Raw genomic sequence first — 16,890 nt, 5'->3', positions numbered from 1 at the left:
AAGGATTGGACTCCGTCCTAGGAGACCTCAGACAGTCATACTCATCAAGGCAATTGGTGGCCTTGGACCACTCTCATTTTCCGCTGAACCTTTTTGGTCCAAATATTTTTTTTCTGCCTATTCCAACAAGTTGATTCCAAAACGACAAACAGTGTTGTTCATTTGCAAACTCTGTCCCTTCCCGACATTGGATGTATGTAGGAGCTGAGCCCACATCATTGATGACAGACGGTGGCTGTGTTTTCAGTCATCGTTTTCCTCTAACATCAGTGAGAGGAGCTAACTTCTGCCTGTTGCTGTTAACTCCTTAACTTCTACTGTCAATCTTTGACAGTAGCATTTACAGCATGGACTGGGGACCATGACAGGAGATCTGCTGAAAATGGCGCTTCGTTGAAGTCCAGTCTGTGGCTAGGCATTATAGGAGTCCATGATTTTTACTATATACTGCAATACTGTGGTATTACAGTATATAGTACAAGAAATTAGACAATAGCAGTTTGAAGTCTAAAAGGGGACTAACAAAAAATGCATTCAAAATAAAAAAGGGTTTTAAAAGGTAGAAAAAAATTACTTTTTCCCCATTAAAAATAAATAAAAATGAAAAATACACATTTTTGCCATTACTGTGTCTGCTAAAATCTGATCTATCAAAATGTAAAAATAAATAGGTTAATCAAACAAGTGAAAAAAACCCAAAAATGCCAGAATTGAATTTTTTGGCCCCTGCAACACTGCAAAATATGCAATAGGAAGCGATCCAAATGTTGTATGTAAACCAAACTGCTCACCATGCAAACATAAAGCTCTCACGCAACTCCACCGACTGAAAAATGAGAATGTTACTGGTCTCGAAAAATGGTGACAAAAGCAAATTGTTTTGTTCACACATTTTCAATTTTTTTCAGCACTATGCAAATTTGATATTGCTATAATTGTGCTAACCTGAGGAAACATATTGCCAGGTCAGTTTTACAGCACAATGACATAAAAACACCCCTTCCCCCACAAAAAAATTGCGGAAATGTGTTATTTTTACAATTTCACCATATTTGTTTTTTTTTTTTTTTCAAACTTTTCAGTAAATTGCATGGTAAAATGTATGGTTTTATTCAAAAGTACAACTCATCCCACAAAAAGCAAGCCCTTGTGCGACTATATTGATGGGAGAAGGAAAAAGTTATGGTTCTTGGAAGAAGGGCAGGAAAAAAAGAACGTGAAGAAAATGGAAAATCGAACTGTGGGGAAGGAGCTAATGTAATAAGATGTGTTTTTAGTGTGCAGTTTAGTTATGTGTATGTTTCCTGTATGTATTTCACCTAAAAAGGCCTTCTGAGATGCCAAAGCTCCCGGAACCTGCTACTCAGCAGCTCCCAGCAGCAGCTCTGTGCTGCCTTGACTCTTGGCCAAGCTTGGCCTGAGTCTGCCGGCTGTGGAATGTGTGAGAGCCATGTGTCACATCTCCAGACTGTGGGAAAGTGCTGCTCCAGTGAACTCCCAGCAGCTGTCCTGCCCCAGTTTGGTCGTGCGTCCAGAGAAACAGGAGCTCAAGTTTACAGCACTTGGAACGACAACTTCCTTCACTGGTTTCCGCACATCTTCTTCCAGCCACCACATCTGGGAATGACAAAGAACATCTGAACAGCTCTTCTTTGTGGGAGTTCACAGACTCTGCAGTGTTTTGCTGGCCTCCCTGTTAGTAAAAAAGGTTAAGAGCGTTTGTAAAAGAGCCAGTCACACCTAACAGACTGAAAAATCTTTTCGTTCTGGGAATCCTGCCTTCTTGAACAACTGTGTTCAGTTCCTCCATTAGCAGCTTCTTGATATGTTTTACAGAAGTGAATTTTTGTATAAATATGTGGAACAACTACGTTTTACCAATAAAGTTGAATATGTCATGTAGAAATCCCCACACAGACATACAGTCATATGTTAAAGTTTGGGCACCCCTATTAATGTTAACCTTTTTTCTTTATAACAATTTTGGTTTTTGCAACAGCTATTTCAGTTTCATATATCTAATAACTGATGGACTCCGTTATATTTCTGGATTCAAATGAGGTTTATTGTACTAACAGAAAATGTGCAATCTGCATTTAAACAAAATTTGACCGGTGCAAAAGTATGGGCACCTCAACATAAAAGTGACATTAACCCCTTACCTACAAATGACGTAATATTCCGTCCATGTGACCATGGACCTAATTACCATGGACGGAATATTACGTCATCGCGATCAGCGGCGCCCACGTGGTGAGCGCCGCTGATCGCGGCCGAGTGTCAGCTAATTATCATAGCTGACACCCGGCACAATGTGTCAGGGGCGGTCACGGACCGCCCCCGACACGTTAACCCCTTGCACACCGCGATCAAACACGATTGCGGTGTACCGGGGTTAAAGGGAAGCATCAGCAGGGAGGGGGCTCCCTCCGTGCTTCCCTGAGCCCCCCACGGCAGCGCAATGTGCAGCACTGCTGCGGGGGACTCCTTTCCTCCAGGCCCCCGAATCCAAGATGGCGACGGGGACCTCCGGGGGCCTGCAGGAAGCTGGCTTCCTCAGTGCCTGCAAAGCGCAGGCATGAGGAAGCCTGTGCAGTGCCTGTGACAGATTGAGGAAGCCTGTGCAGTGCCTGTGACAGATTGCTGATCTGTCACAGTGATCTGTGATGTGACAGATCAGCGATCTGTCACAGGACAGTGATGTCCCCCCTGGGACATTGTAATAAAGTAAAAAAAAAAAATACAAAAAAAGTGTAGAAATAATTAAAAAAAAAATCGCCAAATAAATTAAAAAAAAAAAAAAAATATTCCCCAATAAATTCATTTTTTGGAAATAAAAAAAAAAAAACCAATAAAAGTACACATATTTGGTATCGCCGCGTCCGTAACGACCGGCCCTATAAAACTATCCCAATAGTTAACCCCTTAAGCGAACCCCTTAAAAAATAAAAATAAAAAACAAAGCAAAAAATAATGATTTATTATCATACTGCCGAACAAAAAGTGCAATAACGCGCGATCAAAAAGACGCATATAAATATCCATGGTACCGCTGAAAACGTCATCTTGTCCCGCAAAAAACGAGCCACCATACAGCATCATCAGCGAAAAAATAAAAAAGTTATAGCTCGCAGAATAAAGTGATGCAAAAATAATTATTTTTTATATAAAATTGTTTTCATTGCATAAAACCGACAAAACATAAAAAAACGACCTAAATGAGGTATCGCTGTAACCGTACTGACCCGAAGAATAAAACCGCCTTATAAATTTTACCGCACCCGGAACGTCGTAAACGCACCACCCAAAAGAAATTCATGAAACGCTGGTTTTTGTAAATTCTGCGTCCCAAAAAACGAAATAAAAGCGATCAAAAAATGTCACGTGTCCGAAAATGGTACCAATAAAAACGTCAACTCGTCCCGCAAAAAATAAGACCTCACATGACTCGGTGGGTCAAAATATGGAAAAATTGTAGCTCTCAATATGTGGTGATGCAAAACTATTTTTACAATAAAAAGTGTCTTTTAGCGTGCGACAGCTGCCAAACATAAAAACCGCCATAAATAGTAAATCAAACCCCCCGTTATCACCCCCTTAGTTAGGGAAAAATAATAAAATTAAAAAAGTGTATTTATTTCCATTTTCCCATTAGGGTTAGGGCTAGGGTTATGGCTAGGGTTAGGGCTAGGGTTAGGGCTAGGGTTAGGGTTAGGGCTAGGGTTAGGGCTAGGGTTAGGGCAAGGGTTAGGGGTTTCCACTATTTGCGCACATCAGGTGCTCTCCAAACGCAACATGGCATCTGATCTCAATTCCAGCCAATTCTGCGTTGAAAAAGTCAAATGGTGCTCCTTCCCTTCCAAGCTCTGCCATGCACCCAAACAGTGTTTTACCCCCTCATATGGGATATCAGCCTACTCAGGACAATTTGCAAAACAACTTTTGGGGTCCTATTTCTCCTGTTGCCCTTAGGAAAATAAAAATTTTGGGGCAAAAATATCATTTTTGTGGAAAAAAAATGTTTGTTATTTTCACGCCTGGGCGTTATAAACTTCTGTGAAGCACTTGGGGGTTTAAAGTTCTCACCACACATCTAGATAAGTTCCGTGGGGGGTCTAGTTTCCAAAATGGGGTCATTTGTGGGGGGTTTCCACTGTTTTGGTACATCAGGGGCTTTCCAAACGCGACATGGTGTCTGATCTCAATTCCAGCCAAAAAAGTCAAATGGCGCTGCTTGCCTTCCGAGCTCTGCCATGTGCCCAAATAGTCATTTACACCCACATATGGGGTATCAGCGTACTCAGGACAAATTGCACAATAACTTTTAGGGTCCTGTTACCCTTGGGAAAATAAAAATTGGGGGTGAAAAGATCATTTTGTGGAAAAAATATGATTTTTTAATTGTACCGCTGTACATTAAAAACTTCTGTGAAGCCCTTGTGGGTTCAAAGTTCTCACCACATATCTAGATAAGTTCCTTAGGGGGTCTAGTTTCAAAAATGGGGTCACTTGTGGGGGGTTTCCACTGTTTAGGTACATCAGGGGCTCTCCAAACGCGACATGGCGTCCGATCAGAATTCCAGCCAATTTTGCATTGAAAAAGTCAAACGGCGCTCCTTCCCTTCTGAGCTCTGCCATGCGCCGAAACAGTGGTTCCCCCCCACATATCAGGTATCAGCGTGCTCAGGACAAATTGCACAATAATTTTTGCAGTCCAATTTCTCCTGTTACACTTGGTAAAATAAAAAAAATTGAACCTGAAGTAATTTTTTTTGTGAAAAAAGTTAAATGTTAATTTTTTTTAAATATTCAAAAAATTCCTGTGACGCACCTGAAGGGTTAATAAACTCCTTGAATGTGGTTTTAAGCACCTTAAGGGGTGCAGTTTTTAGAATGGTGTCACTTTTGGGTATTTTCTATCATATAGACCCCTCAAAGTGGCTTCAAATGTGATGTGGTCCGTAAAAATAAAATGGTGTTGTAAAAATGAGAAATCGCTGGTCAACTTTTAACCCTTATATCTTACTAACAAATAAAAATTTTGGTTCCAAAATTGTGCTGATGTAAAGTAAACATGTGGCAAATGTTACTTATTAACATTTTTGTGTGCCATATCTCTGTGATTTAAGGGCATAAAAATTCAAATTTGGAAAATTGCGGAATTTTCAAAATTTTCGCCAAATTTCCATTTTTCTCATAAATAAACGCAAGTTATATGAATTAAATTTTACCACTATCATGAAGTACAATATGTCACGAGAAAACAAAGTCAGAATCACTGGGATCCACGGAAGCGTTTCAGAGTTATGACCTCATAAAGGGACAGTGGTCAGAATTGTAAAAATTGGCCCGGTAGTTAACGTGCAAACCACCCTTGGTAGTGAAGGGGTTAATATTTCGTAGATCCTCCTTTTGCAAAAATAACAGCCTCTAGTCGATTCCTGTAGCTATTAATGAGTTCCTGGATCCTGGATGAAGGTATTTGTGACCATTCCTGTTTACAAAACAATTCCAGTTGAGTTAAGTTTGATGGTCGCCGAGCATGGACAGCCCGCTTCAAATCATCCCACAGATGTTCAATGATATTCAGGTCTGGGGACTGGGATGGCCATTCCAGAACATTGTAATTGTTCCTCTGCATGAATGCCTGAGTAGATTTGGAGCGGTGTTTTGGATCATTGTCTTGCTGAAATATCCATCCCCTGCGTAACTTCAACTTCGTCACTGATTCTTGCACATTATTGTCAAGAATCTGCTGATACTGAGTTGAATCCATGCGACCCTCAACTTTAACAAGATTCCTGGTGCCGGCATTGGCCACACAGCCCCAAAGCATGATGGAACCTCCACCAAATTTTACTGTGTGTAGCAAGTGTTTTTCTTGGAATGCTGTGTTTTTAGCCTCCATGCATAACACCTTTTTGTATGACCAAACAACTCAATCTTTGTTTCATCAGTCCTCAGGACCTTCTTCCAAAATGTAACTGGTTTGTCCAAATGTGCTTTTGCATACCTCAGGCGACTCTGTTTGTGGCGTGCTTGCAGAAACGGCTTCTTTCGCATCACTCTCCCATACAGCTTCTCCTTGTGCAAAGTGCGCTGTATTGTTGACCGATGCACAGTGACACCATCTGCAGCAAGATGATGCTGCAGGTCTTTGGAGGTGGTCTGTGGATTGTCCTTGACTGTTCTCACCATTCTTCTTCTCTGCCTTTCTGATATTTTTCTTGGCCTGCCACTTCTGGGCTTAACAAGAACTGTACCTGTGTTCTTCCATTTCCTTACTATGTTCCTCACAGTGGAAACTGACAGGTTAAATCTCTGAGACAACTTTTTGTATCCTTCCCCTGAAAAGCTATGTTGGATAATCTTTGTTTTCAGATCATTTGAGAGTTGTTTTGAGGAGCCCATGATGCCACTCTTCATAGGAGAATCAAATAGGAGAACTACTTGCAAGTGGCCACCTTAAATACCTTTTCTCATGATTTGATATACCTGGCTATGAAGTTCAAAGCTCAATGAGGTTACAAAACCAATTTAGTGCTTCAGGAAGTCAGTAAAAAGTAGTTAGTAGTGTTCAAATCAAGAAAATGATAAGGGTGCCCATACTTTTGCACTGGTCAAATTTTGTTTAAATGCAGATTGCACATTTTCTGTTAGTACAATAAACCTCATTTGAATCCAGAAATATAACTGAGTCCATCAGTTATTAGATATATGAAACTGAAATAGCTGTTGCAAAAACCAAAATTGATATAAAGAAAAAAGGTTAACATTAATAGGGGTGCCCAAACTTTAACATATGACTGTATAATACTAGTTTTAATATAAATACTTTTATAGTTAAATTGCTTTAATTCAGCATTCGGTATTTCAGAAAATCTAACAATCTTGGACATGTTTCCAGAACAGAATTGCATTATAAGGTGGAATTTCACACACAACTAAAAGCAAAAAAAATCAAGAAGCAGAACCATTGTGTAGGCCACAGTTCTCAGACTGTTCCCCAATCCTGTACCCTTACACTTTTCCCTAATTGCACAATTAATAATTTTATTTCTATAGCGCCAACATATTCCGCAGCACTATACATTTCAATTCTAACCCCTAAATAAAATTACAACCCAGACGAAACCTATATGTACTGACCTCATCACTTTCAGGTTCTTTTCAGTTTCAGGTACCTTGACCTGAAGAGGTGCCTAAGAAAAAGAGACAGCAAAGAACATGAAATGTGGCTCTGTGGGTGTTAGAAAGGAGAAAAAGCGTAGCAAGGCCTCTATGGGGCTTTATTACATACAATGCTTAAGGTTCTTGAAAGGGAGAAAGAATATATGAGAGTTTTATGGGGTAGGGACAGAGTAAGCATTAGAGAGTCAGACTAAAGAACTGAAAACAAAAATCACTCTACAGAAACTGCTGCCCGAACACAGACGGTAGCTTCACAAGCTCCCTGACCTCCTTCCCATGGAGAAGAGTTAGTTTAAACGTGCTTACTGTGTGACTGCATCCCTTCTTGCTGATGCTGCTCCTTTACTGCCTTTGGATTCACATTACTGCAACATCATATTCCTATGAGGAGGAGGGAAGAAAATTGTCAGGAATTAAAGGGAATCTGTGGTCTATACCCGGAAGTCTTCACATGCAGGACACACTTCCGGGGCATAGCCCGCGCTGGAAAATACAGGTGCATGCTCAGTAGCGATTATGGGCAAAGCATACTGCGCAGGCGCCGGAGGCCTTTACAATATGCAAGCGTGGAAAACAACATTATCTGTGATATTCACAGATGAAGATTACGTTCAGCAAGGCGAGGAGGGGGGAAAGAAGGCGACTAAGCCACGCCCATCGGACCGGACTGCGGCGATTTGCATCCATCCCCAACAAGATTAAAAAAGGTATTTCTGCCTCAAAGGTGCAGGGTCAGGGGGAATAAAAAATCCTAATAGAATCCTTATGGGATGCACAATTGGGTGATATCTTTACATGATATCACTATATATGGGTGACAGATTCCCTTTAAGATGCTCCATGGGCTGTGGGGCCTGGTTTAACTTTTGAGAATGTTAATTCTGAAATGTAATGATGGCTGGCTCCGAATTAGACTGAAATAGACTACGGTGCAAATAGTAAGCAATGGTAATTAATTTCTTTTATTTTCACTTAGCCTCCACCCAATCCATCTAAAAAATAATTCACTATAGGTATTGGTTAGAAGAATGCATTTTATTTTGTCTTCCTTGAGTTTCTCTACGCATTGAAGCAAGCTTAACATTTTTCTTGCAAATCCCATAATACAGAAGATTTAATAATCAAGCATCTATTTGATCCCATCAGTGCTGGCTTATAGCAGATCTGTCCCAAGATTTTCTATTACAAGCTGTTTAGATTATTAAACAGTTAACCTAGACATGATAATGCTGTTGTATACTTACTGTGAAAATCCAGAAAATCCATGTAAGAATAAATGTGTATAAAGAAATAAAAAATAATTTTAACAGTTCATTTGCAATCTCCTCTCACCTAGATTGACTGATAGTCACTGTCCCTCTTCCCTGGTGCTGCTGAAATTTCACACTGCTCAGTACAAGCTGCAACTGTCAATCAGGCTGAGTGGGTGAAGAGTGAATATACTTGGACTCATAACCTCTCTTATTTAGTTAAAATCGTTAAATGCTCATTCTAGTATGATAGTTATGCAACTATTTTAATACGAATTTTAAAAGTAAGTACAACAGCTTTATCGGGTAAAAGTGTTGTCCAGGGTTGTGTTTCAAGTTAACAGTCACTCTGTGTAACTGTAGACTTATGAATCCTCACAGAATGCCGGGTGCACTCTATTAGGATTCTCCCGTGCAGGGAGCAGACAGGCAAGAATGTGATTTTCATACATGAGGTCACATGCTGACTAGATGTGTGCAGCCTTGCTCAATACAAGTGAATTGAGCAATGCCAGACATGTCTAGTCACAATGTGGTCAGAAGTATGCAGATTGCAAACTTGCGGTCACATGACCACCCGCTCGCAGCATCGGCACGAGAGAATCCTGACAGCATCCAGTGTGTGTGATTTGAGGACTCACAAGTCTGCAGTCATATAAAGTGTGACAACCCCTTTTAATGCTTATAGTTTTTGTTGTAAAATCTGGTGATGGAGCTGCTCTAATGAGCTTACAAGCATTGGATGGCCTCCCTGAAGTCTCATGTGATGGGACAGACTTAGAAGGAAACAATTATTTACAGAAATGGACGTCGAGAAAATTGCTTATTGTTTAAATCAGGTTCATTTGTTAAATGATTTGTTTTAAAATGTGTTAAATTTCATACTGGACACTAAGTCTAATGCTAGACTTTTACTTCTTATGCTCTGCTAATGACTTTTCAGGAGTCTCAATATCATTACAGGAAGGATTACAATGTTGCAATGACAAATAACATCTCTACAGCATATACAGTCAATAACACAAGATCCACCATTCATAATAAGTGAAGATCATCACAACTTACCTCTTTCACCCTTTCTACACAAAAGAACTTTGCCCGAATTAGAGCATGCTTAGAAAGCTTTCCTGGAGAAGCCAGTCTACTTAACCAAATATCCACGTAGCTAATTTAAAATGTAGACTGAGATTCAATTGGCAGTATGCAAAAAAAAAACTTTCCCAAAGTGTTCAAATTCACATTTAACTGAGGATTTCAGGAAACTCAACCCAAACTTGATCCTCCAGTGATCCTTCCGCTCATCTGTAGTGACCACTTCCAACCTCTTGTTTGACAAACAAATGAAATTGGGTACCGAATGTTGCAGGAAATTGGACGTTTGGGGTACAAAATTCTAGAGGATGTGTGATGCTCAGAGAAGTCTTGAAGGTGATTTGGTGAGGAGCAGATGAGAGGAGGACTTGTGAGAACCTGAGATTATGTGTGAGAAGATATTGGGAGATTAGTTAAAAAATATGGAGGAGACAGATTATTGACAGCCTTGCAGGTTAGTGTTAGCAGTTTAAACTGTATCCGTTGGGAAATTGACAGTAAGTCGTCAGTAATTTTGATTATCAGGCAGTATCAGTGGAGTGGTGGGGTCTGAAGTCAGATTGAGTTGTGTGTATTACTAAAAAAATAATTTACTACAATTAAGGAAAAAATATATTCTATTTTAAAAAACAAACACCATAACCAGAAAAATAGGTTGCCGTATACACTTATGGCAAATAGTTTTGACACTGGTACAAATTTTGTTTTTCAAAAAATTTGCAGCTTTAGTGTTTTTAGTTCTTTTAGTCAGATGTTTCTATGGTATACTGGTATATTATATGGAATGTGATATATTTCCCAATACTGGTCCTCTGGAACTAAAAACTATTATTTCTTCTTCCTATCATTCCCCAGCTACTAAAAATCTCTGTAAACTCTCTAACCTAAAATCCATTCACTTGACCCTCGCTCCTCCACTCCCTCTCCCCGGAGCACTATGGAATGCTCACGCCATCTGTAATAAACTATATGTCATTCATGACCTGTTTAATCTACCCTTCATGGGCCTCACAGAAACATGGTTAACACCCTCTAACACAGCCTTCCCTTCTGAACTGTGTTATGGTGGCTTTCACTTCACCCACACTCCTCATCCTCAGCAAATAAACATAGTGTTTGAGTTGGCCATTCCCTAACAAATGCATTTTCAACCCAATCCCACCTCTACCCTTCCTTAACCTCCCTTCTTTTGAAGTGCACTCAATCCATATCCACTCTCCCTCTGAGCTCCATGTAGCCATCAAATATTCACCCTTGAGCCCTGCCACCTCCTTTATCAACCACTTCTACACCTGGCTTCTACACTTTATTTCTGCTGACATTCCCACTATATATACTATAATTATGGGTAATTTCAACTTCACCATTAACACCCACCAGTCCATAGGCTCCAAATTCTTGTCACTTGCCTAATCCTTCAGTCTAATAAAATGATCCTCCACATCCCCTCTTAAAGATAGACATACTCTAGATCTTATATTCATCTACCCGTTTCCTATCTAACTTTAAAACCTCATCTCTCCTCCTGTTTGACCATGGTGTACTTACCTTCTCATCCCTGTCCCCTGCAACTGCCTCCCAAGTCCAGCAGTTAGCACCTTTCTGCAGAAGGCAAGAAATCAATAGACAAGGCTGGTATACTAAACTCATAAAAAGGCTGTGACAAGTGTCCAGCATTGCAGGGTGGTGCTGAAAGAAGACTCACTCACAGGAAGACTCTACCACATTTAAATAACCAATTTTGTATTCAAAATGGTGCTCACTTCTGCTAAACAGGAATATTTGCAACTCTCATTTCTTCTGTATCCCATAATCCCAGACAGTTATGCATTACATTTAGTTTGAAACTCCATTCACAATTGCCCCCTCGGACCTCCATAATTTCTTCTGAAGACATTGCCTTATACCTCAAAAAAATCGACCACATCAAAGTTTTAATGTCCAACCACCAAAACCCCTATATATTCAATGTATCCCATCCCACCTCTTCCCTATTCTTATCATCATGCTTATCCCAGCCCTAGCCCGTCTCTTCAAAGAATCGTTAACATCTGCTCTCTTTCCTTCTGCTTTCAAACACATAGCAATCTCACCTTATTCTGAAGAAGACACCCATTAACCAAAACTCTGTGTCCAGCTATCAACCCATATCACTACTTCAGTTCACTTCCTACCTCCTCAAACTGCATGTTCATATTGAACATTTCTCCCAGTTCTCATCTAACACACTCTTTGACAATCTAAAATCCAGCTACCATCTTCACCACTGAAACTGCCCTAACCAAAATTATTAACAAAAAATGTTTTATACTCCTCCTTCTTTACCTGTTCTCTGCCTTCAAAACAGTTGATCCCTCCCTCCCTCCTACAACAGAACCTTGATACCCTTGACATCAGAGACCTTGTTATCTCCTGGATCTCTTCATACTTTACTAACCACTCATTTAGCATTCCAATACTGCATCCCTCTCCCATCCTCTCTCTGTTTGTGTCCCTCAGGGCTTTGTCTTAAGATCCCTACTTTCCTCCATCTATACCTTTAGCCTGGGACAACTCATAAAGTCCCGCTCCTTCCAGTACCACTCATATGCTGATGACACTCAGATTTACCTCTCTAGACCAGATGTCACCTATCTACTGTCCAGAATCCAAGAGTATACAATATATCAGCTATATCATTCTTCTCATTACGTTTTCTAAAACTGAATTTGGAAAAAAACAATCTCATAATATTTTCCTGCATCAGATATTATAATCACAGCTTCCTAGGCATTATTTATAGCCTGCATATAGTACTGGTTATGGTGGGACCATTATGCTGGCTGTGAATAATATTTTTTCAAATAGAAATTCTTTAAGTAGTGCTACATTTCATTTTACAGGTAACCTCTCTTCCACACCCACCCATATCATGCTCTCCCCTAGTGTGTAAAAAAAAAATAATTATTTTCCTGCACCACCTGAGTTATTGGAAAAGAGCAGGACTTGAAGCCAAGAGTGGCTTCCTGCAGCTGCAACTTCAATTTCCTACTGCAGGAAGTGGAGCTGCAGGAATACTCCCTGGCTAGTGATGCGTGCCGTTAATGGTGGCAAAATAGACTATAATAATACTAATACTCGCATTCACACTTCGAATAACGAGTATAATGGGAGTCAATGGTACAACAGAATGTGGCGCCCCCAGGAGTATGGTCACCACAGTGGCTTTGCCTTCCTCCAGGGGAGGGTAATGCCAGGCTTGGAGGCAATGATGGGTCTCTCTCGCAGTCAATCCATACATGCAACACAGTTCCACTCCAGGTCAGCAGGGGGAACTCTGAACCAGGAATGAAGAGGAGGGGTGCTCTCTGAGGGCCAAGAGGAATAAGTGGTCAGTGAGTCTGCAGAGGGTGAAGTGTGCAGACGTGTAGAGAGAAGCTGGAGGTTGAGCTGCGGAAGGCGAGCTCCCTCAGCTTGAGAGCGCACGAACTGGAGCCTGGTCTCCACGGCTGTATGGATACTAACGGTCCTGCAGCAGATACCAGAGGAGTAGGAGGCTGTAAATGCCCTACTCCCATCTAAGACTTGAGGCACAACAGCAGCTTGGATAGAGAGCCAGGACTCAAGAGTGGAGTCCCCGAGAGAGGTTACAGCTGTCTGCCGTGCAAGTAAGGTTCTTGGGAACATCTGACAGGAGGAACTTCAGAGTAACTTAGTACTGGAGTACTTCATTCAAACAAGCGCTAGGAAGGAGACTGCACAGCCCGTCTGCTGAGAGAGAATCCCTGAGTTGCTTCCAGGCTAACCTGCTCTGTTACCATCTGTAATCAGGACCCTGGACTGCAGTTATCAAGGAAAGGTACAGAAATTGCACCCCGCTGTGTCTTGTCTGCTTCCTACCTTTCCGGCACTGCTACATCGCTGTGCCAACCACATCTACACTGCCCTGAGACTATAGCTTCACCTGTGGGGAGCTATTACATCTTTGCTGCACCATACCATCAGTCCCAGCGGATCTGTCTGCAGCGTTGGCTTAACATCTCCCTTGCCAAGCACCACAGGTGGCGTCACAAACTATTCCATTCCATTAACTACATTTCCCCATTACTTGGGTGCCCAGGGCCATGACCCAGGTCACCGCTGCTGTGACACATCCCCCTGACACCGGCCCGGTACCGAGTACCCCACAGCCCTGGGAGGGCGACCCAAGTACGACAATAGTAAACTTAACTAGTTCTTTCCATCAGTCTAATCTCCTGAACCAGAAGTACATGGAGTCAGGCCTCACAGTCAGACTCGTCAACCATCCAGAACTTCCAATACAGATTGTAAAAATAAAAGACTTGCTGCCCTGTCCATAAAAATATTTAAGGCGTCCATGATTTTTTTGAAGCTAAAGCAATTTATACAGATTATTTCAACTAATTATCATCATTGTACAGTTTACAATGTATGCAGTTCATATCAAAATTATGGGCTGCGGATATGTATTACTTATAATCATAATGATTTTTTATGCTTTTTCAATATGTCTATAAAAAATATTGTCTGTCTGGGATTTTTTGATTAGCTATCCAAAAAAATAAAAAGTCAAGTTGGAAACCCTGATCACAGTGTCTGCCATAGAAAAGACACAGTCCATTCACAACTAAACCTGGCTGTCAAGGAGGTACACATCTGCTGAAATGCGTGATGTTGATGCAGTGGCAGATAAAATATCTTGTGTATTATGTCATGGATATTGTAATTGCTGCTGCTACTTTTTCTAGCTTTAGTGTTTAGTGCTGGCACAGACAGGGGGGCATTGGCTTTGCGAGGAGCCAAAAGAGGTCTCATGGTCAGATATGTGGTCACAAGGCGTCTACAGGTGAAAACTTCACTGAGCAGGGAACACAGCTTATTCTGGTAATGCACCAATTTTAATCCGCTTTCAGAAGCCAAAAAAAGATTCCCCTTTTTGGTTTTATAACAAGGGTCTAAAAACATGGCTATCAAATAAATATTCTTTACTTGCCGTTCTTGCCAACCGCGTTGGTTCACTTTCCACATCCCCTGCGATGTTTGATCTTTATGGCCAGCGTTGTCATCATCTTTATCAATTTCCCTCTAACTTTCTGCCTCATTCACTGCCTGTGCCAATTCAATACCCCCATCTACAGCTACTTGCTGTTGCTCCTCCTCATTAACCTCCTCCACATTCTGCCGCATGCAACATTGACCCCGAGGATCCCAAAAATCCCCAAGATAGTGATGAAAATGTGCAAGATTATGATATTCCTCAATTCCCTGTTGCATCCTTGCTACATTGGTAAGTACATGCTCGAAAGCAAAATATTGTCGTGATATGTACATTTGGCTAACTGGACTATTAAAACAGGTGTGGAAAAAGGTAAATATATATATATGTTTTTCTTATTTTCATAAGAAAAGTCAACATCCTTTTCCCAAAACATACATAATAGGAAATACTAGATAGACACATGTCCCAAAAGCCAGCTTCTGTAACAGTACATGGTATTGATCTGGTGTGCACTGATGTAAAATTTGACTAGTAAAACAAGGGTGCAAAAATAAGAAAAAATTGTGAGGTAGGCAAACAGGCATACTTAAATTTCTGTATTGTTGAAATTTTTTTTACCCCTTCACAAATGGAATTGCTCAACAAATACAAAAACTCAAATGAGTCAAGCTAGCAAGCAAACTTTCCCTGACTGGCACTGTTTTTTTTTTTAAAAATTTCCTTAGCAGAAAAAAATTGTGCTTGGGGCCTTGAACTGGCTTTCTTCTTTCTAGTGCTTCAAGAATTAAGAAAAATGTTCAATTTACAGCCACCTGCGCAAGATCCACTAAGTACTGTATATCTCTGATCAATCACAAAGTCCTCTGCTGTTAGAACTTCTCTTATATCTATTCCCCTATCAAAGTAATCTACAGTATGTATTATTCACAGACTACTCAGACTACTACTCCCATATTCTATCTTCAGCTGCACACAACACCTCATTTTCTGATGAAGGCAACGAAAATGCATGAAGGTGTTTCTGATATGCACTTCTACTTAGTATCTTGTATTTTAGTTTTGAATTGGTTGAAGGAGCATCACCATCTGATTTAACTTAAGAAGGACACATGTATAATTAAAGGATTATTCCCAAAATCATAATGTGGTGTTATAATAATGTACATATATATTTATTTACTTGTAACAATTTAACACATTTTTAATATGCCCCATTTTCAACTTCCTACCTTTCAATTGATGACTCTCTAGGCCCTATTAACCCCACAGTTGCCATTGGAACCGTTTTTCAATAGTTTCAATGGCCCTGCCTGATCATGCACAGTGCAGTTTCTCTGACCTTGCATCCTGCCAGCATAGCTGTGCTCTATGATGTATCTGAAATGGAACTTCAACTGTGAGGGATGATGTCACAGGGAGGGGATGAGCCTCCCACATTACAGTGCATAGAGCTCATACGAGGAAGCAGTGGTGTGCCCAAGTGCTGGTAACTTTAATGACATATATACTGCAGGATTGGTTCATACAAGTGGCTGAAAGTAGACATATACTGCTGGATGGGCTGTTTATAGAGTGGACAGAAAGGGGAGGTACTGTAGTATGGGGCTTCATATATAGGGTATCCAACAACATGTCCAATTATGGAAAATAGGTTAAAAACAACAATTTGATCAATTTAAAACCAATTAAAACATTTTATTGCAATACTCTTTATATATAGACATTTTCTGCTTGATACTGACACAAAGCCTTGACCCCTACACCGTCCATGGGATATGTTTGCATTTTGATATTGTATTGAGGATTAGCTGAGACAATTTTTATCTTTGTAGCATGGATCTATATACAGGTAATAGAAAGGAGAGATATACTGCAGGATGAGGTTCTGTATAGAGTGGCTAAAAAAGAGATGAAGGATATATATAGGAGCTGAAATTAGTTGAGCTGTGTTAGTTGTCTGCTACTGAGAAAATGCTGATGTGAAACTCCAAATTCTACTTTCTTGATGCATATGACAGAGGACTATCTTCTTCCATATACATCAATAGGACAGCCTTTGCACTGCTGTTGTGGAGAAGGGCAGGAGAATTGGCTTTGCTAGAACCAACTAAGGACAATGCAGCTACACTGATGTAGATGACAGAAAATAAGATGAGTTAGACAGGTTACTGTGCAAGAGTAGAAAGTGTACAGAATAATAAGGAGAATTCAGCACAAGAAAAAGGGGAGAGGGAGAAGGGGTCTGCAGCACTAAAGACAAGAAAGCACTGCTGGAAAATGTAGTTTTAAAAGATAACAGGAGGACTGCCCATTCAGCTATGTGAAGCTGGATGCATAGAGGGGTAGATAGGGGGGAGA

The 16,890-nt window shown here is 40.5% G+C and overlaps 1 long non-coding RNA gene across 1 annotated transcript; it reads right to left on the bottom strand.

Moving 5' to 3' along the window:
- Positions 1 to 1,094: 1,094 nt before the first annotated feature.
- LOC141092746 (uncharacterized) lies at positions 1,095 to 7,202 on the bottom strand. The gene is made up of 2 exons (XR_012232888.1): positions 7,150 to 7,202; positions 1,095 to 1,693 (listed from the first exon to the last, which is right to left on the bottom strand). It is a non-coding gene; the product is annotated as an uncharacterized lncRNA (long non-coding RNA).
- Between the last annotated feature and the right edge of the window lie 9,688 nt (positions 7,203 to 16,890).

Source organism: Dendrobates tinctorius, unplaced genomic scaffold (assembly GCF_039654945.1).
Source record: "Dendrobates tinctorius isolate UK_male_01 unplaced genomic scaffold, ASM3965494v1 ptg000060l, whole genome shotgun sequence".
Taxonomy (NCBI): Eukaryota; Metazoa; Chordata; class Amphibia; order Anura; family Dendrobatidae; genus Dendrobates; species Dendrobates tinctorius.
This window is presented reverse-complemented; position numbering and strand designations above follow the sequence as displayed.